Source organism: Bos indicus, chromosome 11 (assembly GCF_029378745.1).
Source record: "Bos indicus isolate NIAB-ARS_2022 breed Sahiwal x Tharparkar chromosome 11, NIAB-ARS_B.indTharparkar_mat_pri_1.0, whole genome shotgun sequence".
Taxonomy (NCBI): domain Eukaryota; kingdom Metazoa; phylum Chordata; class Mammalia; order Artiodactyla; family Bovidae; genus Bos; species Bos indicus.
In genome coordinates, this window is record NC_091770.1 from 25234160 (window position 1) to 25259227 (window position 25068).

Consider the following 25068-nt stretch of genomic DNA (forward strand, 5'->3'; position numbering starts at 1 on the left):
TTGAGTTCTCGAAAACCACTAAACCCCAGTATCAGCCCTGAACCATCAAGGTATATGATAGAAAAACAAGCAAAAAAAAAAAAGAAAAACCAACCTTCTATTTTGTTTAAGCTAATGTAGTTTGAGGTCTTTGTTACAGCAGTCTAAACCATATTCTGATTAACATAGAATTTGATATCCAGAAGCAGAATGTTAGATGTGGCAAAAATTTAAATATGAGGCATTGTGCCATTGTCAGACAGTGAGCAGGTATATCAGGTTGGAAGGCTGGTGACCCGTGCTATGCAAAACAGTTGGTAACAGTATCTCCTCTGATATCTTGGAAGACAGTTCACATGCCTACTGAGCCTCTAGTTCTGGAGGAAGTGGTTAGAAAAGGTGCAAATGTTGGTGGGTATAGTGTTCTCCCCACATTAAGCAAGGTCCTGGAAGAGAGAGAAACTCAGCAGAGACAGCAGTTTGCAAGCAGAGGTGAAAATAAACAGAGCCCTGTTTATGGAGATTCTTGGTGTCTGGGGCCAGTATCATAAGTTGACTAAGAATAATCTAGTATTTGGAACCTCCGCATGCTGAGAAAGTCAACTGCTTGTGTACCCCAAACTGAGGAAGTGATGTGAAGGGGCCCTGAAGAGGCAGCTTTCCCAGGAGATAAGACTGTGGCCCAAGCCATTCCCAATCAGTTCCCATTAAGAACAGCCTGCCAGACAGTGGGAGTCAGTTCAACAGCCCAGAGCAGATTAAGGGTGTTGCCTTTCCACCCAGACCTGCCAGGTTAAGTAACCGCATGAAATATTGTGAAGTTAAGAGAAGGTAGGAAGGACTTCCCTGGTGGTCCAGTGGTTTGAAGGCTTCCCACCAATATAGGGAAGATGGGCTCAATCCCTGGTTCAGGAGGGTCCCACGTACCGTCATTGTACCACAACTACCGAAACCCGTTCACCCTAGAGCCCGTGCTCTGTAACAAGGGAAGCCACTGCAACGAGAAACCCACACATCACAAGTAGAGAAAGCCCGTGGGCAACAAAGAGCCAACACAGCCAAAAATAAACAAATAAGAGAGAGTGAAACGGACAGAGGATAGAGGCTGGGAAATAAATATGCACACGTGTGTCTTCCGGCTTAAGAATTATGTCTACACAGCTTTTTTCACTGGGCTACTTGCTTATGAGACAGATTAGAAATAAATAGACTCTAATTATGCTGGTTTTTTTTTTAAATAGTTTTATGAGGTATAATTCATATATGATAAAACTCACCCTTTAAAAGTAGACAATTCTGTGGTTTTTAGTGTATTCATGGAGTTGTACAACTGTCACCACAACCTCATCCTAGAACACTTTCATTACCTCCAAAAGAACCTCCTTTTTCACCATCTGTAAAAGTCTCCGAGTCCAGAGTCTCGATTCTGTTCCACTGGTTATGTCAGTCCCTATCCCAGTACCATACTGTGTTAATTACTATAGTCTTGCAGTAAGTTTTGAAATAAGGTGGTATGAGTTTTTCAACTTTGTTCTTCTTTTTCAAGGCTGTCTTGGCTACTCTGGGTCCCTTGCAATTTTGTATGCGTCTTAAAATACATTTTCCATTTCTGCAAAAAAAAAAAAAGCAGTTGAAATTTTAACAGGGATTTCATTGAATCTGTAAGGCCATTTGGGAGAGTATTACCATCTGAACAATATTAAATGTTCCAATCCACAGACATGGGATGATTTCCACTTATTTAGTTATTCTTTAATTTTTTTTAATGATGTTTTATAGTTTTCAATGTACAACCCGGGAACTTCTGTTGTTAGATTTATTCCTATTTAATCCTTTTCTATATGATTGCAATTGGATTATTTTTTATATTTAATTTTTGTACATTATGCTAAGTTTCTGAGGGAAATTAATTGGCAAAAGGCTACAGGGCTGGCCAGTACAAACTCTAGGATGGCTCAACTTGTAAAGCAAGCTGTGAGTTCCCAAACCTGCAGCAGTGGGTAACAGGCTGTGAAAAACCCAAAAGGTTATATCCTCCAATGCCCTCTTCAGATATGGCCCCGGAGGAGCCTTGTAGACAAAGAAAGATGGCCCAGAGGGTGGAGCCAAGAGTCTGAGGTTTTTAGAACACTCTCCTCTCTGAGGTAGGGAACCTTTGGAATTCTTGCCCAGTTAGATCTGCATCTGCTAACTGCTATAGTCCTGCTCTGCGTTTTCTGTGTTTCTCTCATCCAAATGGCAAATTTAACTGTGTATATCCCATTCCTGGGCTTCCCCAGTAGCTCAGCTGGTAAAGAGTCTGCCTGCAATGCAGGAGACCCGGTTCGATTACTGGGTTGGGAAGATCCCCTGGAGAAGGGATAGGCTACCCACTCTAGTATTCATGGGCCTCCCTGATGGCTCAAACAATAAAGAATCCGCCTGGCATGCGGGAGACCTGGAGAAGATTCCCTGGAGGAGGGCACAGCAACCCACGCCAGTATTCTTGCCTGGAGAATCCGCGTGGACAGAGGAGCCTGGCAGGCTACAGACCATGGGGTCACAAAGAGTCTGACGCGACTGAGCAACTAAGTACAGCACAGCACATCCCATTCCTATTGTATATGTGTATGTGTTGCTGGTTGGTAAAGATTAGGGGGCAAATAACTTATTTTTCAGTTTTTATGTCCCCAGACCTATATGTGAACTTCATATAAAGGTCTGACAATTGTCAGGAACACCTGGGCTTGGAGCTGCTTGCACTGATGGATGAAACCTTGTGTGTTTAGGCTTGAGAAGGGGATGAGTATGTTGCAAGTATGAGAAGAATGTGCATTTATTTAGGTCGTCAGAGGTACAGACTATGGCAGAGATCACTAGCTTTCCCTGGACAGCCATTCTCCTCTTCTTCAATAGGGATGGAATCTGACACTTTGCTGCCCAAGCAAAGAATGTATTTCCTAAGTTCCTTTGCAACTAGGTGTGTGTTTTGACCACCCCTGAGAGCAACATCATGTGAGTAGTTACAATGTATGCAGCTGGCAGGCAGTGCCCTTCAAAGGAAGTACGCATACCTTCTTCCTCTTTTCCCCTTTTTATCTGGCTGGGAGAATGAAGTGCTGGCAAGGGCTGGGGCATAAATCTCAAAGAGAAGCTGCAAGTGAAAGATGGCAAACCAGCAGATGGAAGAAGCTACCATATTACTCCTAAATTGCCTTCCCAGGCTTTACAGGCAAGAGTCAAACTTCTACTTTTGATTTCTACTCTTGGGGGTTTCTATGTTACAGCAGCCTAGCGTTATCCTAACTAATCAGAGAGTTTATCTGTTTTTCCTTTTTTTTTTTTTCCCAGCTATGCCTCATGACTTGCAGGATCTCAGTTCCCTGACCAGAGATTGAACCCGGGCCACAGCAGTGAAAGAACGGATCCTAACCATTGGACCGCCAGGGAATCCCCAGTTTATCTGTTTTTAAGTTGAGAGAGACTAGAGCATGTTGTGTGCTCATGAAAATAACCCATTAAAGAGGGAGGGATTGATGAGGAAAGAGTGGGCAGATAACCGAAGGAACAAGGTCCTTGAGAAGATGAGAAGGAATGGGATTCAGGAAACAAGAGATAGAATCTTCCTTTCACTGAATAAACTTGGATCTGTCTTCCATTGTGATAATGCAAACATAGGAATATTTGTGAATCTAGTGGTGGGAAGATGAGGGAGACTCAATATAGTTGCAAGGGAGTGATGCTGTTATAACCCATGAAATTTTGTATATGTTGGACTCCTCCGCATATCATTTGTTCCCTGATGCACTCATCGTTGATCGATGAATTCTTTATTTTTATTTAATTAGTTGTTTGTAGTGATGTGATAGGCACCTGCAAAACCACCAGCCAAACCGGAGCCTTGACAATGACCCACATCTTTCCCTATGATTCCTCCTCCCATCGCATCCCCTGCCTCCCTCATCCGCAGTAACTACCATCTTCAAGTCTATGTACCACATGCCCTTGGCATCCTTTTCGTGTAGTTTTATGGTACCTATGTATATTTCCAAAATTTATGTATTTTATATTAATTGTTTATAACCTAATTAAAAGAATACCATTTCCCCCCACAATCTTCGAGGATGTACATTTTTAATCTAATTGTATATTGCTAAGATTTATTCATGTTATTTTACTTTGCTGTGGCTCATTTATTTAACCTGCTCTATGATAGTCCATAGCACCACCGACTCAATGGACATGGATTTAAGCAAATTCCCAGAGACAGTGGAAGGCAGAAGAGCCTGGCGTGCTGCAGTCCATGGGGTCGCAAAGAGTCAGATGCGACAGCAACTGAGCAACAAAAACAGCGAATGATGGTCCATTATGAGAATATCTCACAGTTTATAAACCATGGGCTCTAAGCTGAGAAGGGAAAGAAGTGAAGAAAGGAAGGGGCTGATGGATAGAGAGAAAGCGAAGGAATCAGTGGACCAGAGTGTTCTGTGAGGCCGGAGAGCTGTGGCAGGGGCACCTGGATTGGGGAGCAGGAAGGCTTGGAGGTGACGGATGGATGAAGAGTGAGGGGATGAGAATTTCCGACTTCAGAAGTGATGAGGCTTTGGCGGCTGTAAGATCTTCAAGGACAAATGAGGCAATGATAGCTAAGGTGGGGATAATTGGAGATGTAGGTGACAGAAGCAAGAGGTCAGAGTGTGGATACGGGCCATTCTATTTGTCTAGGATGGTGGCAGGAGGGGGACAGAGGAGAAGATGAGGCGGTTCGAATGGGGGTCTTCAGTGGGGGAGGGAGCAGGCCTGAGAGGCTGGGAGGTGCCCGGAACAAGGGAGGAGGATGGCAGAGCCAGAAGCAGCAGTGTCTGAGTCAGGGCTTTATAGAAGGCTGGGAGGAACAGCTGGAAATGACCCTGAGGAGTAATAAGGACAAGCTCCGCCTTTCAGCTCTGAGGTGCAGAGAATGTGAGACTCAACAGCCTCCACTCCTAAGGGTGGCAGGGAGGTGGTAGCTCAGGCCCAGGAGTAGGACACACTCTGAGAAGAGGCTGAAGGTGTAGCAGAGAGCGCTGCCTGCGGTGTATCGTGAGAGCAGAAGAAGGGCTGATGGTGGGGAAGCAGGCCTGCATCTTGGGGCTCAGCGAGGCAGGCGAGGAAGCCGCGCAGGCGTGGGAGGGCAGGTGGCCCTGGACCTCGTGGATGGATGGCCAGCCTTGGCCGTCTCTCATCGGCTAGGAGCGCTGCCTGCTCCTGGCCGTGGCAAACATGTGCAAGGGTCATTGCTCAGCATCTCGCTCCCACGCCGCTGTGTCACCAGCCCTGTGTGTCCCTCGGGGCTGATGAACCTCATGTGAAGGGGAGCCAGAGAGTCAGGGGAAGCCAGTGCAGAGAACTGCCTTGGTTAGAGGAGGCCCAGGGATCCTGGACACCCAGTGTCACCTTCCTGTCTGTTCAGGTGGGGCCTACCAGCTCCCAGTGCCCTGGGTTCATCCAACTTGCTCTATGAGAAGTCTTCTGACTCCAGTCTGAGATTAGAGACAACCTCTTGGCTCTTAGGGAGGTCCCTCTAAGGGATGAGTTTGGAGGGAAAGAAGATGAAGTGAAGCCAGCCTCTTGGCAGCCAAGTTCAGTTCAGTTGCTCAGTCGTGTCCAACTCTGAGACCCCATGAATCGCAGCATGCCAGGCCTCCCTGTCCATCACCAACTCCCAGAGTTCACTCAAACTCATGTCCATCGAGTCAGTGATGCCATCCAGCCATCTCATCCTCTGTCGCCCCCTTCTCCTCCTGCCCCCAATCCCTCCCAGCATCAGAGTCTTTTCCAATGAGTCAACTCTTTGCATGAGGTGGCCAAAGTATTGGAGTTTCAGCTTCAGCATCAGTCCTTCCAATGAACACCCAGGACTGATCTCCTTCAGAATGGACTGGTTGGATCTCCTTGCAGGCCAGGGGACTCTCAAGAGTCTTCTCCAACACCACAGTTCAAAAGCATCAATTCTTCGGTGCTTAGCTTTCTTCACAGTCCAACTCTCACATCCATACATGACCACTGGAAAAACCATAGCCTTGACTAGATGGACCTTTGTTGGCAAAGTAATGTCTCTGCTTTTGAATATGCTATCTAGGTTGGTCATAACTTTCCTTCCAAGGAGTAAGTGTCTTTTAATTTCATGGCGCAATCACCATCTGCAATGATTTTGGAGCCCCCAAAATAAAGTCTGACACTGTTTCCACTGAGCCAAGGATGGTGCTAAAAAAGATGCAGCCTGCCAGCCATTGTTTTTCAACAACATCAGGACAGAAAGGAAGAGTCCAGCCCAGCCCAGACTGTATTTCTACGGTCTTAGGCAAGGTTTCCTTCTGAATTTCTCACCTGGGTTTAACTCAGTTATTCCTCTTCAACTATGAAAGCTTGGAGCAAGAGTCTGGGATTATTAGACACAAAGTCCTTGGATTATTGTTTGTGCCCCCTCTCCTACACTGACCTCACACAGGACCCAGCCACGGCCTCTCCTCCATCCCAGGAAGCCAGGCCCTACCCTGCTGGTGCTTTCTCTTCCCTCCCTGAGGGCCATGGACCACAGGATCTGGGTAGGAGCCCGGGGTTGGAACACCCCAAGGTGGCAGCAGAAGAGGCAAGAACTAGCAGTTTCTTCTGAGTGCTCCACTGCCCAGCTCAGTAACTCAGTGCCCCCAGTCTCTGCCTCAGGGGCAGATGGGCCATCTGTGTGCTGCCCTTACCCTAAAGAGAGGGCTTTAGCTAGTACCCTGGGGTGGGGCGCGAAGGGGCCTGGGGCTTTATACTTCTCCACTGCTCCAGCATCCAGGAATCCTAGTCTGATAAGGGAGCATGGTCTCCACTCTAGAGGAGCCCTGGACAGAGTCTGGTCTAACCCACATATGAAACACTTTGGAACATACCCAGTGAGATGGAGTCAGGGTGTAGGGGAGACACGAAAATCATCTTTTAGGTTGCTGCTGCTGCTGCTAAGTCACTTCAGTCGTGTCCGGTCATATTCTCGGCGAATGAAGGGTTGGTTATAGGGAAGACTTTTCTGGATTTGGATGAAAGTATACATAGTCAGGGAGAAGGCGATGGCGCCCCACTCCAGTACTCTTGCCTGGAAAATCCCATGGACAGAGGGGCCTGGTGGGCTGCAGTCCATGGGGTCGCTAGGAGTCAGACACAACTGAGCGACTTCACTTTCGTTTTTCACTTTCATGCATTGGAGAAGGAAATAGCAACCCACTCCAGTGCTCTTGCCTGGAGAATCCCAGGGATGGGGGAGCCTGGTGGGCTGCCATCTCTGGGGTCGCACAGAGTCGGACACGACTGAAGCGACTTAGCAGCAGCAGCAGCAGCGTACATAGTCAGAGAACAAATTTGGCCCAGATGCAAGAGATGGCATTTTCAGCTCACAGCAGTGGGAACCAATAGAAGGCCCCAAGATTTATTATTTAAGATGTAGTATTGTGCTCAGTCACTCAGTCGTGGTCAACTCTTTGTGATCTCTGGACTATAGCCTGCCAGGCTCCTCTGTCCATGAGATTTTCCAGACAAGAATACTAGAGTGAGTTGCCATTTCCTTCTCCAGGGGATCTTCCTGACCCAGGGATTGAACCTGCATCTCTTGCATCTCCTGCCTTGTCAGGCGGATTCTTTACCACTAGTGCCATCAGCAGAAGCCCCAAATAGGACTAGCTTAAACTCCGGTGGCTCAGATGGTAAAGAACCTGCCTGCAATGCGGGAGACCAGGGTTCTATCCCTGGGTCGGGAAGAAGGAATGGTTACCCACTCCAGTATTCTTGCCTGGAGAATCCCGTGGACAAAGACTACAGCCCATGGGGATGCAAAGAGTTGGGCATGACTGAGCGACTAACACACCCTAACAAGAGAGGTGTCTAAACTGGGGCCAAAATGACAACAGGGATTCAGGCTTTTCTAACTGACTTGCTATCGTGCCATCTCTATGGTCCTGTTCTCATCCATAGGATCCAAAGATCATCATCACATAGACTTCCAGACTGCACAGAGTAGGGGAAAGAGGATCCAGAGGGGCTGCTTCCCATCCAGAAGTTCATCCCATTGATGTGAGCAAGGGAAACTGGGGAATGTAGTTTTTATTCTCAGCAGCCATGCATCCAGTAAGCATCTTTTGTTCTGTTAGAGAAAAGGGGAAATTGTTCTTGTGGGGCAAGTAGCAGCTCTGGATCATGAGACCCCAAGTGCACAGCAAGGAGGTTCTTGTATTGTATGTGTCTGGCCTGCACCTCATTCCTACAGGGTTGGGCAAGTGACTCAGTCCGGAAAACCACAGTAATGCACCCCTGTGCTCACGGCCATTGGTCCAGAACTGAGTGCGTGACTCAAGGTAAGCCAATGAGAACACCTCCTCAGGACTTTTCCCTAACCAAGTAGCCGATGGTACAATTTCCTTTCTGATCGTAAAACTGTGAGACGGTAACCCTGAACTGACCACGGTCATTTTTCCTGCCAAAGCAGGGCAAAGCCTGTCTGCAGAAGATGGGGTGCCACCAGTCCCAGTGGGGTGAGCTCCACCCTTGCCCTGATTGAACCAGTTAAGTCAGTGGTCCCTTTTCACCAAGCCGATTCAAGCTCAGTTTTGGCCATTTGGAGCCCAGAGTCCTGACTTAGTACTGAAAGTGATGCTTTCTCCTGGGGGAGTTCGGGGGGCTTTGGGTGGGGGTGACAGGGTGGGACCCAGCTGAGACTGCAGACCTGGAGGAAAAGAACACAGGCTCCAGACAAGGGCAGCTTCCTCCTGCACATTTCACTTGATCTTAGCCAAAAGGACGAGAACCGAGTCTCCTGCACATTTGGTCTGAGGCCGCGTGAAGCTCTCACTCGGCATCTCACTGCACAGAAATCTTCCATTTCTTTGCATTTTTTTCCAGTCAGTTCTGTTTCCTGCAAGGCAGCTCTCCTGGTGTAGCCAGTCCAGCAGTGAGAAGGGGGGCCCAAGGAGGGGCCACCCTCACAAAGGGCGCATTTTCAGCTTATCCAGGGCTGTTATCAGCCGAACCTAAACTCTGAATCACCTGCATCTGTGGGCAGCCCCATAGGTGGGGCGGCTTGATTCCCCTCTGGGCTTGCCTGTGTCAGGACCTGTGAGTGGGGGCGGACTTTTAACAAACACTCATTGTTTTCTGTCCCCTCATGCTATCAGGGTTCTGTCCAAGGCATTCCTGAGCCCCCTCTTCCTCTTCTCTTCACTCACCCTCAGCCCCTGGCTCCCCTCCCTCTGGGCACCATCCATCACCACTTCACCTAGCTCCCAGGCCTCCTATATCAGCATAAAGCCCTCAGAGGAGATGGGGTGGGGGCTGGAGAAGGAAGGCGATGTGCATGCATATCTCTCTCCAACTCAGTCAGAACGAGATAGAATCTGAGAACTCCCTGTACTTCCAAACCTGTGACTCCCCTCGTCCCTTGGGGCCTCCGGAGCCCCCTGGATTGCAACCAAGCTGTCCTGGGCCTGTGGTGTCCCCTGATGGCCAGCTATGGAACTGTCCGGTTCCCACCTGCTTTTGTTTCTTTTGCAGTTGAAGGGAGGGTCACATATGTACCATAATCTGCCTTTTTTCTGTGGTTTTTTTTTTTTTTTTCAGTATTCATTACTTTATTAGGCTGCATCAGGTCTTCATTGCAGCATGCAAACTCTTAGTTTGCATGGGATCTAGTTCTTTGACCAGGGATCAAGCCCAGGCCCCCTTCATTGGGAGTGCAGAGTCTTAGCCACCGGCCCACTAGGGAAGTATCTTCTCTCTATTTTTGTTCTTCGTTTCTTCTTCCACACTCAGTTCAGTTCACGTCATTCTTCCTCAGGACGTTTTTTTTTTGGACACACCACACAGCTTGCAGGATCTTAGTTCCCCAACCAGGGATTGAACCTGGGCCCTCAGCAACGACAGTACGGAATCCTAACCACTGGACTGCCAGGGATTCCCCTCAGGGCATCTTTAAAACTCAGATTTCACACCCTTGAATCCTCTTCCTTCATCTCCTTTCTAACAGCCCAACCCCAGTTACCTCAGGAGTTCCTTTCCCGAGTTTATTCTTTCAGCTCAAACAATCCTGGCTGACTGCTTGTCAGGATCGAGCCAGGACTTCTCCTGCATCAAAAGAAAGGCAGACTGGATTCTAGAAAGATCCATCAGAATGAAGAAGAACAAAAGCTTTCAGCCTTCAAAGCCCTTGAAATGCACCTGGAAGTTTCCTTCAGAGCGCCCCACCCATCACCTCATACTTCTATTAGGAAACCTCCTTTCCCTCAAGCACCCGCTTTCAAGAAAAAAGTAAACAGACTTTTCTGGATGCACATTTTCCATTTCTACTTCCAGGTCTTGCAACAGTAGGGTTTTTCTTTCTTCCCCCGTGTGGGCGTGTGACACTCAGCTTTGAGATGCGTTAAATGAGCATTTATGGCTCAACCTGGAAACCTGAGCCCCATTCATAATGCTGAGCCCTCGGTTTTTTCTCTTGGCTCATTGTCTGGAGCCCTAACCCACTTCCCAGAAACCAAGTTTTGAAATATTGCTCACTGGTAAGCAGGGATGGACTGCCTGCCTAGACATTTAAGATAAAGAGATACTTTCCCGGGCAAGATGGTGAAGGCTTTTTGTTGTTTCAAAAAGGATAAAGAACTGTCTGATTTCCCAAGAAATAGAAATCTGCTAGAACTCTTGAGGCTTGCAGGATGGGCGGGGCCAGTGTGCTAAGGCTGGTGGAGGAGAAGGTATGGTGAAGAACCAAGTGATGCTGTAGACCCGAAGACCGGGCAGAGAGGATGCAGGAAGGGCTGGGCTGAGTGGAGGGGTCTGGGGAGAAGGGTTAGGGCCATGCACTGGAGAGACAGACCCAACTAACATCTATTAAGCACCGTCCATGTGTCAGGAAGGGCCCAGTGGGGAAGCATGTGGATTCCCAACAGAGCCTAATCATTTTGTGCCCCATCAAACTGGCATTCCTTTACTATGAGTTCAGCTTTACTGTAGTGGAACTAATCTTTGCTTGGAGAAAGGAGAGAGCAGACAGAGGAGAGGATCCGTGCTGGCAACACTCCATCTCCTCTGAGCAGTTCAGCTCTGTGAACTCACCTGCTGCAATTAGACACACAAAAACTTGAGACCTTGCCCCACGCTCCTTATGAAACAGCTTACTACTACTACTACTAGTAAGTCGCTTCAGTTGTGTCCGACTCCGTGCGACCCCATAGACGGCAGCCCGCCAGGCTCCCCCGTCCCTGGGATTCTCCAGGCAAGAGCACTGGAGTGGGTTGCCATTTCCTTCTCCATGAAACAGCTTAGAGATCAACTATTATTCTGGCCTGTTCTTTTGGTTTTCCCCACCCCACTGCTGATGCTGGGAAAGACTGGAGGCAGGAGGAGAAGGGGGCGACAGAGGATGAGATGGTTGGATGCTATCATCGACTCCATGGACCTGAGTTTGAGCAAGCTCTGGGAGATAGTGGGGGACAGGGAAGCCTGGCGTGCTGCAGTCTATGGGGTCGCAAATAGTCAAACAGACTGAGCGACTAAAGAACAACCCCACTGCTAGTAGCTTATTAAAGCAGAACATCCAACTGACTCTTAAAAGTGTTCCATGATTTTCTTCATCTCCTCAAATTTCCAGTGATGCCTGAGCACCTTGTAAAGATGGTGCCCAAGCAGCTGCCTGACTGGCTTGCCCCCTGCACCAGCTCTGGTGCTGGCACTGAGAATGTTCTCACCCTGCCGTATAAGTAACATGATCTCCATTCTACCTGGTGAAACCCAGGCTGAGGGCAGTTATGTTAGCTGCCCAAGAGGCCCATAGCTGGTGAGTGAATCCCACCTTTGAGATGAGATCTGAATTCAGCTTCGTCCATCTCATTCCAAAGCCCAAATCTTCTTCATTTCCTCCCCCTTGGCCCCAGGAGAAAATGGAAAGAGAAAGGTGATGAGAGCAGGGGGGTGATTCCTCTGAGGAGGTACAGGAAGTAGAGGTTTGAAAGTGCGTGCGTGCTAAGTTGCTTCAGTGATGTCTGACTCTTTGTGACCCTGTGGACTGTAGCCCGCATGGGATTCTCTTCTGTCCATGGGATTCTCCAGGCAAAAGTACTAGAGAGGGGTGCCATGTCCTCCTCCAGGGGATCTTCCTGACCCAGGGACCGAACCTGAGTCTCCTGTGTCTCCTGCGTCTCCTGCCTTGCAGGTGAATTCTTTACCGCTGAACAGGCAGCTGCAACAAGGAGAGTCAGGGATCCGCCTCTGCAAGATGGCTCAAGTTGGGTGGAAGGAGTAGGGTGGAGCCAGCTTGGGCTCCTGGAGTGTCGAAGGGGAAGACGACTTGTCCTGGAGAGAGAGGGGAATATGTATACTGCCAGGCCAGGATCTCTTCCTCTGCACATGGCCACCTAGTTATGCCCACTGAAAGGACGAGGCAGGCCTGGAGTCTAACAAAAAGAGGCTGGGGTCCAAGAGGAAATTTTGCAGGAGAAATCTCTCCTTCAACCCTTGAGTCAAGGCTGCAGAAAGTCCTTTGGACAAAGTGGAGACAGGATGCTGAGGGCTCAGGAGTTGGCTCTAGTTGATCCCCTTTCTCACTTCATCGCCCTGCCCTCGGAACCCCTAGTCCAGGCCTCCTTCAGTTCCAGGGCCAAAGAGGGCCTGGCAGCCTACTCCTAGCATCGCCAGCAGAGGGCTCCAGAGCAGAGTCCTCCAGAGCAGGACGCCCCGCCTCCCTCCCTGCAGGGAGTGTGTGAAGTACTGGATGGTCCTCCCCGCCCACAGGTGTCTAGGTGTCCATCTGCACGGGGGTCTTTACTTGTCACAGGTGTATGTCTGTGTGTGTGTGCCCCCCGTGTGGGTCTGTGCAGTGTGTACAGGATCTGTATGTGTGGGCCTGTCCACGTCTGTCGGGATTCGGGCACACGGCCTGTTTGTGTGTTGGTACGTGTGTATTTGCCTGTTTCCTTCTTGTATGCACTGGTACTACTTGTGTCCCTGTGTATGTTTGTGTACATGTGGGTGCCTTGTGATTTGTGCCTAAGTATCTATGTAATTAAAAGACGCTTGCTCCAAGAAAAGCTATGACACACCTAGACAGCATATTAAAAAGCAGAGACATCACTTGGCTGACACAAGTCTGTCTAGTCAAAGCTATGGTTTCTCCAGTAGTCATGTATGGATGTGACAGCTGGACCATAAGGAAGGCTGAGTGCCAAAGAATTGATGCTTTCAAACTGTGATGCTGGCGAAGACTCTTGAGAGTCTCCTGGATTAGCAAGGAGATCAAGCCAGTTAATCCTAAAGGAAATCAACTCTTGAATATTCATTGGAAGGACTGATGCTGAAGCTAAAGCTCCAAAATTTTGGCCACCTGATGCGAAGAGCTGACTCATTGGAAAAGACCCTGATGATGGAAAAGATTGAAGGCAGGAGGAGAAGGGGGTGACAGGGGATGTGATGGTTGGATGGCATCACTGACTCACTGGACATGAATTTGAGCAAGCTCTGGGAGATAGTGATGGACAGGGAAGCATGGCGTGCTACTGTCCATGGGTCGCAGAGTCGGACGTGACTGAGTGACTGAACAACAACAATGATCTATGCTGGGCTTTGTGAGGAGAGAGGAAAAAGTAGTGAGAAGGTATGCAGTGGAATCTCGGCTTTCTAGGGGCAAGGGCGCTGACCCAGCCGGGCCGCCTCCTGCCCTCGCTCAGCGCAGTTCCTGAGTTTGTTTGTTAAAATCCTGTTTACAGCAGGTGCAGCTGACATCTACTTCCCAGGAAACAAGTTTTCCATAACTCTGTGTGTGTGTGTGTGTATGTCTTTTCTGGCTCCCTCTTTTGCAGCTTGAAAATGTTGTTCTCCTCGTTGGGAGTGGGGAGCAGTGCCCCAGAGAGTGGGGGGAAGGTAGAGGGTCAGAGAAAACAACAGGGCCCTGGCTGCTTCATCCACAGGTGAGGAAGGCAGTGGCCGGGGGACCAAGGTCTTGGCCTAGGAGTCTGGGGTCCTACCAGCTGGAGGCCCTGGCTGGTGGGCAGCAGCCCCTCCTGGCTTCCTCATGGTGGTCTGTGCCGGTGCCCAGCCAGGGCCATGGGGGAGACAGGTGGGATCCTTCCCTCACCCAGGGTCACGTTGAAAAGGCACTGGTGGAAGGGAATGGGGCAGAGTGTGACGCCTACCACACAGCGTTTTCTATTGCCGCTGTAACAGATCACCACAAACTTAGCAGTTTAAAACAACACAAATTTCTTTTATGTTACTGGAGGTTGGAGTCCAAAATCAGCCTCACCAGGCTCAAGTCCAGGTATTAGCAATGCTGTGTGCCTTCTCGAGGCTTCCAGGGAAACCATCTCCTTGCCTTTTCCAGATTCTAGAAGCCACCTGCATGCATTGCCTTGTGGCCCCGTCACACTGCCTTTTTCTATTACTTTGACCTTCTGGGAGGACCCTTGTGATCACACTGGACCCTCCCAGATAATCTAGGACAATTTCCTCATTTCAAGAGCCTTAACCTGATCACGTCTGCTAAGTCCTTTGCCTGTGAGCTAACATATTTACAGGTTCTGGGCATTAAATGTGGACAGCTTGGTGGGGAGGCATTATTCTGTCTGCTAACCAGGACAATCACAGACATGCTGGTGAAAGGGGGTGACATTTTTTGGGAGAGGGTGCATTCATGGCTTACGGGACCTTAGTTCCCCAACCAGGGATTGAACCCAGGCTCTGACAGTCAAAGGGCCTAGTCCTAACCACTGAGTCAACCAGGGATTTCCCGGGGCGGACATTCTTAATCCTCCTGAGGTTATGCTGAAGCACTGAGTGGGACCCTCACTCCTGCCGAGGAGCCATATTGTCCTGACATCTTGTCTGGAGGACTGAGCACCAAGAACCAAGGTGTGCTGGCTGGTATAGGGCCTTTCCTTTCTGCCTGCTCTCCCAGCAGCTCCTGGCCAGGCACCAGCTATGATCTCTGTTCAGACTGACCCCTGGGTTCCCTGAATCCCCCTCTCGCCTACCCTTCCCCTCGCAGCTCTGGATCCAGCCTCTGGCCCTGTCCACACTCCCAGGGCGCTTCTCACTACTTCGTTCCTTTCCCGTCACAGCCCCCACTCCCTGCCCGGGAGGTGCTTTGGGCTCCAGCCCACCAGGTCAGGCCCACCCACTACCCTGCCCTCTCCACACGTGAGAAAACCACCGCACATGGGCTCTCTCCAGCTCCCCACAGAAAAGCCCAACCGCATGACTGGGAGTAGAGGAAGGGGGACACGCACCATGGCATAGGCCAGTGCTGGGGGGTCCCCTGCAATGGCGGGCCTCCTGGGTGCTTGGTAAGGCCCAACTCCCCAGCAGGGTCAGCACTACTGGAATTAAGCTGGAAATTCCAAGTGCTCTCTGCTGCTTAAAAAAAAAAAAAAGTGTCAAAATTTCCCAGAGATTTTGTGAAAGTGGGAAGCTCTGTGGGGGCGAGTATGGGGGTGGCCACAGGACCCCAGAGCTTTGGGGAAATCCAGATGTTACAATGTGTCCATAGTCCTCTGCTGATGGCTCCCCCAGCCTCTGAACTGTTGCTCCCAGCCCTGTGAAAATTAAAGATGCCTGGAGCAGAAGGGGGATTTTGCTTCTCCCAAGGACCCACAAATTTGTTCGTGTGTGTTCGTGTGACACTGTGACTTTTCTGATAGGGATTAAGTTATTTTTTCCTGGAGAGAAAAATGTTGACATGGCTTAGGTGGATCGTCTGCCCAGAAATTCCTGGTGCACTAAGGTGTGCTTTCCCTCTTCTCTAACACACAGGCGTGTGCACACACCACCCAGAGATCTGGACCTCACCAACCATGCTGTCTGGGTCCCTTCAGGGCCTCAACTGCACTCCTTATTGTTGTTTTAGTCTCTAAGTCACGTCTGACTCTTCTGTGGCCCCATGGACTGTAGCCTGCCAGGCTCCTCTGTCTATGGGATTTCTCAGGCAAGAATACTGGAGTGGGTTGCCGTGCCCTCTTCCAGAGGATCTTCCCAACTGAGGGACCGAACCCGTGTCTCTTGCATTGGCAGTCAGGTTCTTTTACCATATGAACCACCAGGGAAGCCCCACCTGACCACCCAGCCCAGCCCCAACCAGAGTGGGATGGGGATTCCACTGAGGTGAGCCTGCTGGCCCAGAAGAGGCTCGACCACTCTAGGCAAGTGGATGTCACCAGGAGCCAAGTGACTCAAAGCAACTCTAGTCTGTTACAGTTCCAGAAGTCAGAAGTCCAAAACCAGCCTCAGTGGCGATGCCACAGTTTGGTCACATGCTGCCCTAAGTCCCAAGCTGGTGCTCAGGTTTCACATTATCCTTTTTGTGGCCGAGATGCTGAGAGCGAGATCAGGAACTGAGTTCTGACTCTGCCTCTTCTGAGCTGTGGGACCTTTTTGAGCTCCCATGTCGTCGTCAGCAAAATGGGGATGATCACTGGCATACCTTTGTTTTGACAACTACATAAGATCATGTTCTATTTAACTGAAGTCTGCAATTCTCTGGCGCATAGATATGCCTCTAAATGGTGCCTCTAAATAGTCTGTCTCATCCGGAACCCTGACCATTCCCTCTTCACAGTCTCATTCTAGGGGCTCAAACTTCTGGAATCAAAAAAGTATGATACCAAGGGGGTGGTGGGATGAATTGGGAGGTAGGGGCTAACATATATACTATGTTATGTATAAAATAGATAATTAATGAGAAACTACCCTGTGTGTAGCACAGGGAACTCTACCCAGTGCTCTGTAGTGAGCTAAATGGGAAGGAAATCCAAAAAAGAAAGGCTACATGTAAGCATACTATTGATTCATTTTGCTGTACAGCAGAAACTAACATAGCATCATTATAGTTTATCATTTATAGTTTCATAGAACAACTATAGTGCAATAAGTTTTTTTTAAAAGCAATCTGATTAAGCTGATTCATACCAATTCCTGCCTCAGCCTTCCTTGAAGAGCTTCTGATTTGATAGGTCTTGAATGGGTTCCCAAACTCATTATTTTTATCAATCTTTTAATTTCTAATAAACATCCTGGGTGATCCTGATGTTTATCCAGGTTTGGGAGCCACTGGAATAAGTGACAATGGGGTTTTATTTTAATAAAGGCCAACTGGTGCACTCAAAATCAGGGGTTTAGCTTAGCGGTACCATCTCATGGCCCCTGGAACCACAGCAAGTGGGACCCTCTCACTCCCTCTGGGGAGGGGGCCTTCCTCCAGAGCAGCTCTGCAGGAAGGGGTAGGGGCCGCGCCAGCTGTGCCCCCTCCTGCAGCTGTTTCAGTGCCATGGCCCCATCTAAACCACTGTGAAATCCATTCTCCACATCTCCCAAAGCTGGGCCAGGTGGCTCCTGGCTGGAGCAGCTGATCCCACCCAACCAGAGAGGCTCTGTGAGCCCCTTCCACTCAGCACGAGGCTCCCCCCAAACCCTGCCCAATGCGGCCTTCCTGGGCCACCGAGTGCCTTCTGTCCCAAATCAACTCATGCCCTCTCACAGGAAGACTGTTCTTGGGAATGCCCAGAAATGCCCAGCTTTCACATTTCTGCAGGTTCACTCAGGACTGTTTTGGCTCTGTAGGTTAGGGGTGGCTGGATTCTGCCTCAACCCTGGAACCCCCAAGGCCTGGGACAGAGCTGGCTGCGCTGGGGAAAATGTAGAGAAAGTGTCGGGTTCCCCTCACCCCTGAGAACGACAGCCGATGGGGGCCTTCCCTGCTGCGGGGAACTCAGCCTGTTTGTTAGCTGCGCAGAGGTGCAGGGACTGGGCTTTGGCTGAGGAAGAAGGGAAAGGCCCAGAATGAGAGCACTGTCCTCCGCCAAGGACACAGGACTGTTGACGTGGGCGAGATGGGCGCAGCCTCTGGATCAAGTCCACGGTGAGGAGGAAATGGTTTTCACTGAAAAACAAAGTTGAAAAACAGTTTACTGAAGGGAAGAGAAAGAGGAAAGCGGAGGGGAAAAAAAAAAAAAACCCACATACCTAAAACTGTCTGATCATCAAAATCACCTAGTTGGTTAAAAATACAGATTCCAAAATGTGTTCCAAGTCAATAAAATATTATTCTTGGTAGCTCTGGGTTTCTTTTTCCTTGTGGTTTAAAAATGTAGATCCCTTGTCAATTATATCTCAGAAAAGCTGGGGAAAAAATTAAGCTACATGTAAAGTCAGCTGAAGAAGGAAAATCAGTTGCACAGCAAGAAAACTTTTTCAGAGGGGATTTTTCAGTGCATGTGGAGATTGAGGAAAGTGAATTAAATTGTCACATTTCTAAGCTGGACATTAATATCTGAACTTGGAAGATTTAATAATATAATCAGCTTTTCTTTTTTTTTAATTAAGGAGAATCTGCTATTGGAAATACAATGTAAATCTTTAGAAAATGCAGATTTCAACTCATGTAGCTTGGAAGACCCCTGGGTGGGTAGGTACAATGAGTGAGCGGAAGCAGTGTCTTATGGAATCAACAGCGTGGGTCATGTTTCTAATTTTCCCGTTAGGCTTTGGGAAGGAGGGAGAGGAGATGCAACAGGATCAGGAAGAAAAATCCTAAAAGCCACTTCTCTCCAACCAGGCTGGGTCTTCCGCTGAATGACTCTGTCCCATCCCTCCTTCCTTTTTCACTTGTTTTCCAGTGAATTGTCTCCACCTACCTTCTCCCTTCCCTCTTCTTCCTCCACCTTAAGCCCCTGCTACCTGAACAATGGGAAGCTGGATAAAGCCTTTCAATTCCACAGTGTGTTTGTGTCCCAGTCCCTGGAATCTGCCCTCATATAGGTCTGTGCATGCGTGATTAAATGAAGGATCTTGAGATGGGAAGATTATCATGGGTTATTCTGATCGGTCTAATGTAATCACAAGGGTCCTTTAAGAGAGAGGCAGATCAAAGAGTAGAAGGTGAGGAGATGACAGAAGCAGAGATTAGAGTGATGCCCTTTGAAGATGGAGGAAGGGACTACAAACCGAGGAATACAGGTGGCCACTAGAGGCTGAAGAAGGCGAGGAGATGGGTTCTTCCCTGGAGCCTCAGGGAAGAACCAGCCCTCTGACAACTTGATGTTAGTCTGTGAGACTGATTTGGGGCTTTGGACTTCTAGAAATGTAAGAGGATGAAGCTTTACTGTTTCAGCCATTCAGTTTGCAGTGATTTGTTACGTAGCAATCAGAAAGTCCTACGCTGAGGCTTCCCTCTGGTGGTCCAGTGGCTAAGACTAAGTGCTCCTGAGGCATAGAGGCCCTAGGTTCAACCTGGTCAGGGAACTAGACCCCACATGCTGCAACTAAAAAAGACCCCCTACGCTGTAATAAGACCCAGGACAGCTAAATAAATAAGTACTTTTTTTAAGAAACAGAAAGACGTGCACCTCCTGACCTCTTCCCTGTCCACCCCACCACCCAGTCCCCACCTGGGACCGAACTCTTGCCAACACTTGGGCCCTTCTTAGCACTGCTGTCCCTGGCCCTCTTAGCGATGTTTGATATTTTCCACTTTGCTCTTTCTTAAATCTTGCATCAGCCCACTCCCCTGGTCGTCCTTCTGCCTCTCGGGTCCTCTTCCTCAGCCCTTCCTAGTGCTCTTCTATCCCACCTCCAACATGGCTGTGTGTCCCAGGGTTCTCTTCTCAACCTGCCTTTCTGCTCACTTTCTACTTTCTCGGAGTGTCACATTCCAGTGATGATCCCAAAATCAAGGCCATGTGCTCCACACCCCAGTAGCCAGCTGGTAATAGTGGTCTTCCTGCTCCCTCCTCAGCAAACCACTATCTCTATCCGAAAGCATTTTCCACCTTCCCTACCTGTTGAAATCTGGCTCACCAGTTTATTCAAGGTCCAGTTTATAATTGAATAAACTGGCTCACCAGTTTATTCAAATGTCACTTCCTCCAGGATGTCTTCTCTGTCTGCCATGTCACATGCTTATCTTAAGTAAGTTTTTTTTTTTATCTTTATTTTTTTTTAGAGTAGTTTTAGGGTTCACAGCAAAATTAAACAGAAAGTTCCTGAGGAGCACTTACTTTTCATAGGCTATTGTGTGACCAGCTTTTATTGACATTGTCTTATTCATTTCACTCAACAAATCTGTGTAGTAGAGAGGCATTTTATTTTTCTTTCTTTCTTTAATTCCTTCCTTCCTCTGTCCCGTCTTTCCTTTCATCCAGGTTTACTGACATATAATTGACAAGTAAGAATTTCATATATTTAAAGGTGTACAGTGTGATTTTTTGTGTTTGTTTTAAATTAGTTAATTAATTTATCTGGCTGCATTGAGTCTTAGTTGCAGCATGGGGGCTCTTTCATTTAGGCCCTAGCGCTTCTCTCTAGTTGCACTGCGCAGGCTCTAAAGCCCATGGACTTCAGTCAGTATGCAGGCTTAGCTCCCCTGAGTGTGTGGGATCTTAGTTCTCTGACCAGGGATCCAACCTGTGTCTCCTGCATTGGAAGATGGATTCTCAACCACTGGACTACTGGGGAAGCCCCACGATGTTCTGCTCTACATGTCCATTGTGAAATGATTACCACAACCAAGGCACTCAACACATATTACTTCACGTAGTACCTTTTTTTTCCTTTGTGAAAACAATTAAGAGCTACTCCTTTAGCAAATTTCAAGTTTATAATATAATATAATGCTAACTATGGCAGTGGTGGTTTAGTCCCTAAGCCATGTCTCATTCTTTTGCGACCCCATGGAGTGTAGCCCCCCAGGCTCCTCTGTCAGTAGGATTTCCCAGGCAGGAATACTGGGTTGAGTTGCCATTTCCTTCTCCAGGGGATATTAACTCTAGTCTAGTACTATACATTAGATCTCCAGAACTTATTCATACTGTGTGTCTGAAACTTTGAACCCTTTGATCAACATCTCCCCATTTCTCCCACCTCCCAGCCCCTGGTAACCTCCATTCTACTCTCTGCTTCCGTGAGTTGGACTTTTTAAACTTGCACATATGAGTGAGATCATGCGGTATTTGTCTTTCTGGGTCTGCTTGATTTCACTTAGCATAATGCCCTCCAGGTTGACCCAAGTTGTCCCAAATGACAGGATTTCCTTGCCATATGCTTGTTAACTCTGCCCATCTGTTGGCCCCAAGGGACTGTGAAACCCTTAGAAGAAGAGTCATAGCTTGGTCAACCTTGGACCCTCAGCACCTAAAACAATGGGACAGATGGAACTCTAGAACACGCTCCTTACCCACAGTCTGGCCGGGAGATAGAACCCTGCACCTGCCCCTCTTCCATTCCCTTGTCTTCCAGCCCAGAGAAGGCTGTCACAGCAGAGTCCCTTAACCTCAAAGGTTCATGACAACAGATGTCAAGTGTCCTGTATAGGCCTGTGCTTTAGCAACACTGGATGGTGGAGAGAGAACTCAAGGTGTGTCTTGGAGTTCTGGATCCTGTCCTGCCTCTCACACCTTGCCAGCCTCAAACAAGCCCTTTCTGCCCTTCTGAGACTAGGATGCCCTGTGTGAAGAAGGAAAGCATAATCCCTATTCTGTATCTTCCCCAAGAGGCCACAAGGATGGACTGGAAGGAAATCCTCTGTGAAGGAACTTACAAGAGGGCGTGGTGCCCCATGCCAGGTGCTGGGAGCCCCCAGGGGGCTCTGAACAGGCAGTGCAATGCCCACCAAGCCCAGGACAACTACCCCTCCCAGCCTCCCTTTGCTCAGCTGCTCACAGTTCCCCCTGGGCTCCAGGATGCTTCTGAGAAGCTGAGAGGAGCAGCTGTGTGGCAGAAGAAGGAGCCAGACCCAGCCAGGGAGCACTGGCTTCAGCCTCCAGCCAGGCTCCAAAGACAGTCAGTCACACTAGGTGGGTGGAGGGGGTACACCCGAAAGCCCGGAAATTTCTATAGGTCTCAGAAAGTGCAGCAAATATGGTAAAGCCCTGCTCTGCTGTTCCCTGTTACTTTTGTTCCCATTAATACAATTTAATGAGTATGCATTGACGGGAGACACCAAAAACTTTGCAGAGATTCACGGCCTCTGTCCCTCATGGCTCTTCAGAGGGTGGGCAGGACCTGGGAGTCTCTGGGGGGAGCCTGACACCATTGCTGAAGGAAGCCTGGGTGATTTTGGGGGGAGGGTGGGTTTTGGCAGCCCCCCACAGCATGTGGAATCTAAGTTCCCCAGTGTGCGCCCTGCACTGCAGGTGCAAAGTCGAAACCACTGGACCACGAAGGACGTCCCCTGGTTGGCTTCATAGTCCTCTAGGTGCTGTGTTTCTGTTCCTGTTGTCCCCCTATAGGGTTTACTAACTCTAGTATAACTTGTCCCAGGTTTCTTAGCTGTGCTCTGCTAAAAGAAGCCAAAGACTGTTTTGGTGTGTATCCTTCCAGTATTTTGAATGAATTGACATAGTTTCTAAATCAGATTGATTTTTATACTCATCAGCCTTTTGTTTTTCTGCTTACTATGCTTTAAATTTATCTCTGAGTTATTAACTGTTCTTCTGTGGCATCAACTTTTATTTTATTTATTTATTGGCCACCCAGCATGTGAGATCTTAGTTCCCCAACCAGGGATTGAACCCATGCCCCCGCATTGGAACCATGGAGTCTTAACCACTGGACCAACAGCAGAGTCTCAGCACCATCTTTCAAAGGCATTTTAGTTTTTGGATGGTTCATAATTTATCTAACCAATCCCCTCTCATTGGCTGTTTAGGCTGTCTTCAGTTTTTCAAGCTTATAAATAACAGTGCAGAACAACCCTATAGCTGTCTTCACACATATGATATGTATGCCCCTAGAATAAAGTCTCAGGAATAAACTCCCTGAATTAAAGACTCTAGGTTTTGTTTTCATCACTGAGCAGGCCCCAGGGAAGGCTGGGTGTTTCTAGAAGTCTGTGCACTCAGTCTGGCGCCAAGTTCTGGGGCCCACCCAGCCCCCAAGTCTGCAAACTCCACAAGCTTCAAGCCATCCTCCTCTCTTCTCCCAAACACACCCCCAGGCTGTGGGCTCACCTGAGAGAGTGAATTACACCTCCAAGCCAGACATGAGGCCATCTGTCTTATGCTCTGGAATCCTGATGAGATAAAATCTGGGCAGAGCACATTTATTTATTTAATGTATTTCTGGGCAGGCCAGCCTCCACTGTCAGAGATCACCTTTCTCCAGACCGAGGTTAAGAGTTCACAGGAGGAGGAGCAACTCATGGAGTGCTGAGTGACCAGCTCCAGGGCTCGTCCCATGAAGGCCAGAGGGGGCCCCATTTTCCTTCACCCCCAGAACATCCCGTCCCTAGTTCCATCCTCCCACATCCTGCCTCCCTACCTGGGGCTCAGGAAACATCACTGATGTAGCTGAGCTGGCAGTGAGGATTCCACTCTTCAGAGGCAGAGCTGGGTTGTGAGCCATGTGCCCAAAGCATTCATCGTGAGAAGCAGAATCTCCCGAATCCCCATTCCTGGGTGTGGGGCACCTCCATGAGGCCTCTCTGGTGCTGGCTTCTGGAATCCTGCTCCGGCCTCTGTCTGAGCATGTGCAGCCATCCCCTCTCTAGGGCTTTATCCTTGTTTTAGGCTCAAACTCTGCCAATGGCCCCATGAGACCCCACAAATATCCGGGATTCTCTTGTGTTCAGACAATCAGGTCACGTTCCCTTACTTGTTGCCTGTCCCGTGTCACATCTCTGACTCTCTTTAAGTTTGGTGTCTCTCCACGTAATTTGGGGAGCATGGGGTTCCTGACCCTGTCAGAACACCAGGGGAGCTCTGTAAATACGTGGGGTCCAGGGCCTCTCCCCCAGAAAAACAGGCTTTGTGGGTCTGGAGAGATTCCCTGGAACCCATTTTTGCACAAAGGGTGGTCTTCCTGGTTCTTTGCACAGAGCTGGCTTCTTGTCCCTCATCTCTGTTGATATGGTGGGGGGACAGGGCATTTGGCCCCTGAGTCAGGCAGGCCCAAGGCAGGGAAAGCAATGACAAACAGATGGGCTGCAAGGCTGCTTCCTCAGGTAACCTGAGTTCAGGAGCTTTGGCAGCCAAATGGGCCTCTCCTGGCAGGGAGACTTGGCCAGGGACAAACTGAGAGCCGCACAAAGCCACCCTCACAGCCTCTCTGGCTGTGCGTCCCCAGGCGCTGGCCTGACCGGGTGCACAGGCTCTCCTCTGTCAGCCAGGCCTACAGGGTTTGTGGCCGGAGAATCAAAGCACCATCCCCAGACTCCTGCGGACACTTCCTCCAGAGGCTCTGGAAGCAGCAGTTTGAGGCGGAAGGGCCTCTGTGGGCCAGAGGTTGGTGTCTGCAGACAGAGGCCCACACATCACCCTTCCTGTTCCAATGCCACCCCCTACCTGGGCCCCAGGTCTCCTGTGCCAGCCTGGAGGACTGGGGGGGTGGAGGGGGGTGGTGGCAGGGAGCAAACCTCTTCTGGCTGCTGCCTTTCCCCCACCCTGAGGCAAGACGGTGAGCCTCCTTCTTTCTCCACAGGGGCTCTTGGGACCACCTAGGGCTGCAGTGGGTGGAGCAATGAGCCAGAGGTCCCTGTGGGTGGTGGGGGACCCCATAGACGTCCTACTCACTTCCAGCCATTCCTGATTTTCGACAGCTGAAGCAGTTTAAATGTTCGACAAAACTCATTCTCTCTCTCAGTTAATGGTTAACTCCATGCTCTCAGTTGCTCAGGTCAAAACCTTGGAATTGACCTTGAATCTCTTCTCTCAGAACATGGGTTCAGTCCCTCAAGAGTCCTGTCAGCTGCATTCTAACATAGTCCAGACCCCAGCCACCTTTCACTAGTTCTGCTCTAGCATCTATCTCTTGCCCAAATAATTTCAACAGACTTCCACCCAGTGTCCCCGCTCTACAGAACAGCCAGGGGACAGAGCTGGATGGGGATGGAGGCTCTGCCACTGACCCTCATGTGCGTTCAGGACACTCCTGTCCAGATTTGATCGCATCTTAGCCAGTCTTACTGAGAAAAACAGTTCATTCAGTCATGTACAAATGAGATTCTTTCTATATCTTTACAGGATATCACTATCTCCCAAATTCTTCAAATCTTCCATCCTAATCCAGGGTTTATGAAACCCACCATCCTCACAGGGACTCCTCTCCGGCATGAGGATTCCAAGCCTCACTCAA

General features: G+C 49.2%; 1 long non-coding RNA gene and 1 other non-coding gene across 3 annotated transcripts; both read right to left on the reverse strand.

Annotated features, from left to right (window-relative positions):
* Positions 1-9846: 9846 nt before the first annotated feature.
* On the reverse strand, positions 9847-9919 carry TRNAD-GUC (transfer RNA aspartic acid (anticodon GUC)). The gene has a single exon. It is a non-coding gene; the product is annotated as a tRNA-Asp (tRNA).
* A 4268-nt stretch (positions 9920-14187) lies between these two features.
* On the reverse strand, positions 14188-24728 carry LOC109566024 (uncharacterized). 2 transcript variants are annotated; one of them, XR_011569228.1, is made up of 4 exons: positions 24507-24728; positions 23257-23674; positions 22947-23023; positions 14188-17881 (listed from the first exon to the last, which is right to left on the reverse strand). It is a non-coding gene; the product is annotated as an uncharacterized lncRNA (long non-coding RNA). The 2 variants fall into 2 exon arrangements; XR_002181736.2 differs by lacking the exon at positions 24507-24728 and having other exon boundaries at positions 23257-24500.
* Positions 24729-25068: the final 340 nt, after the last annotated feature.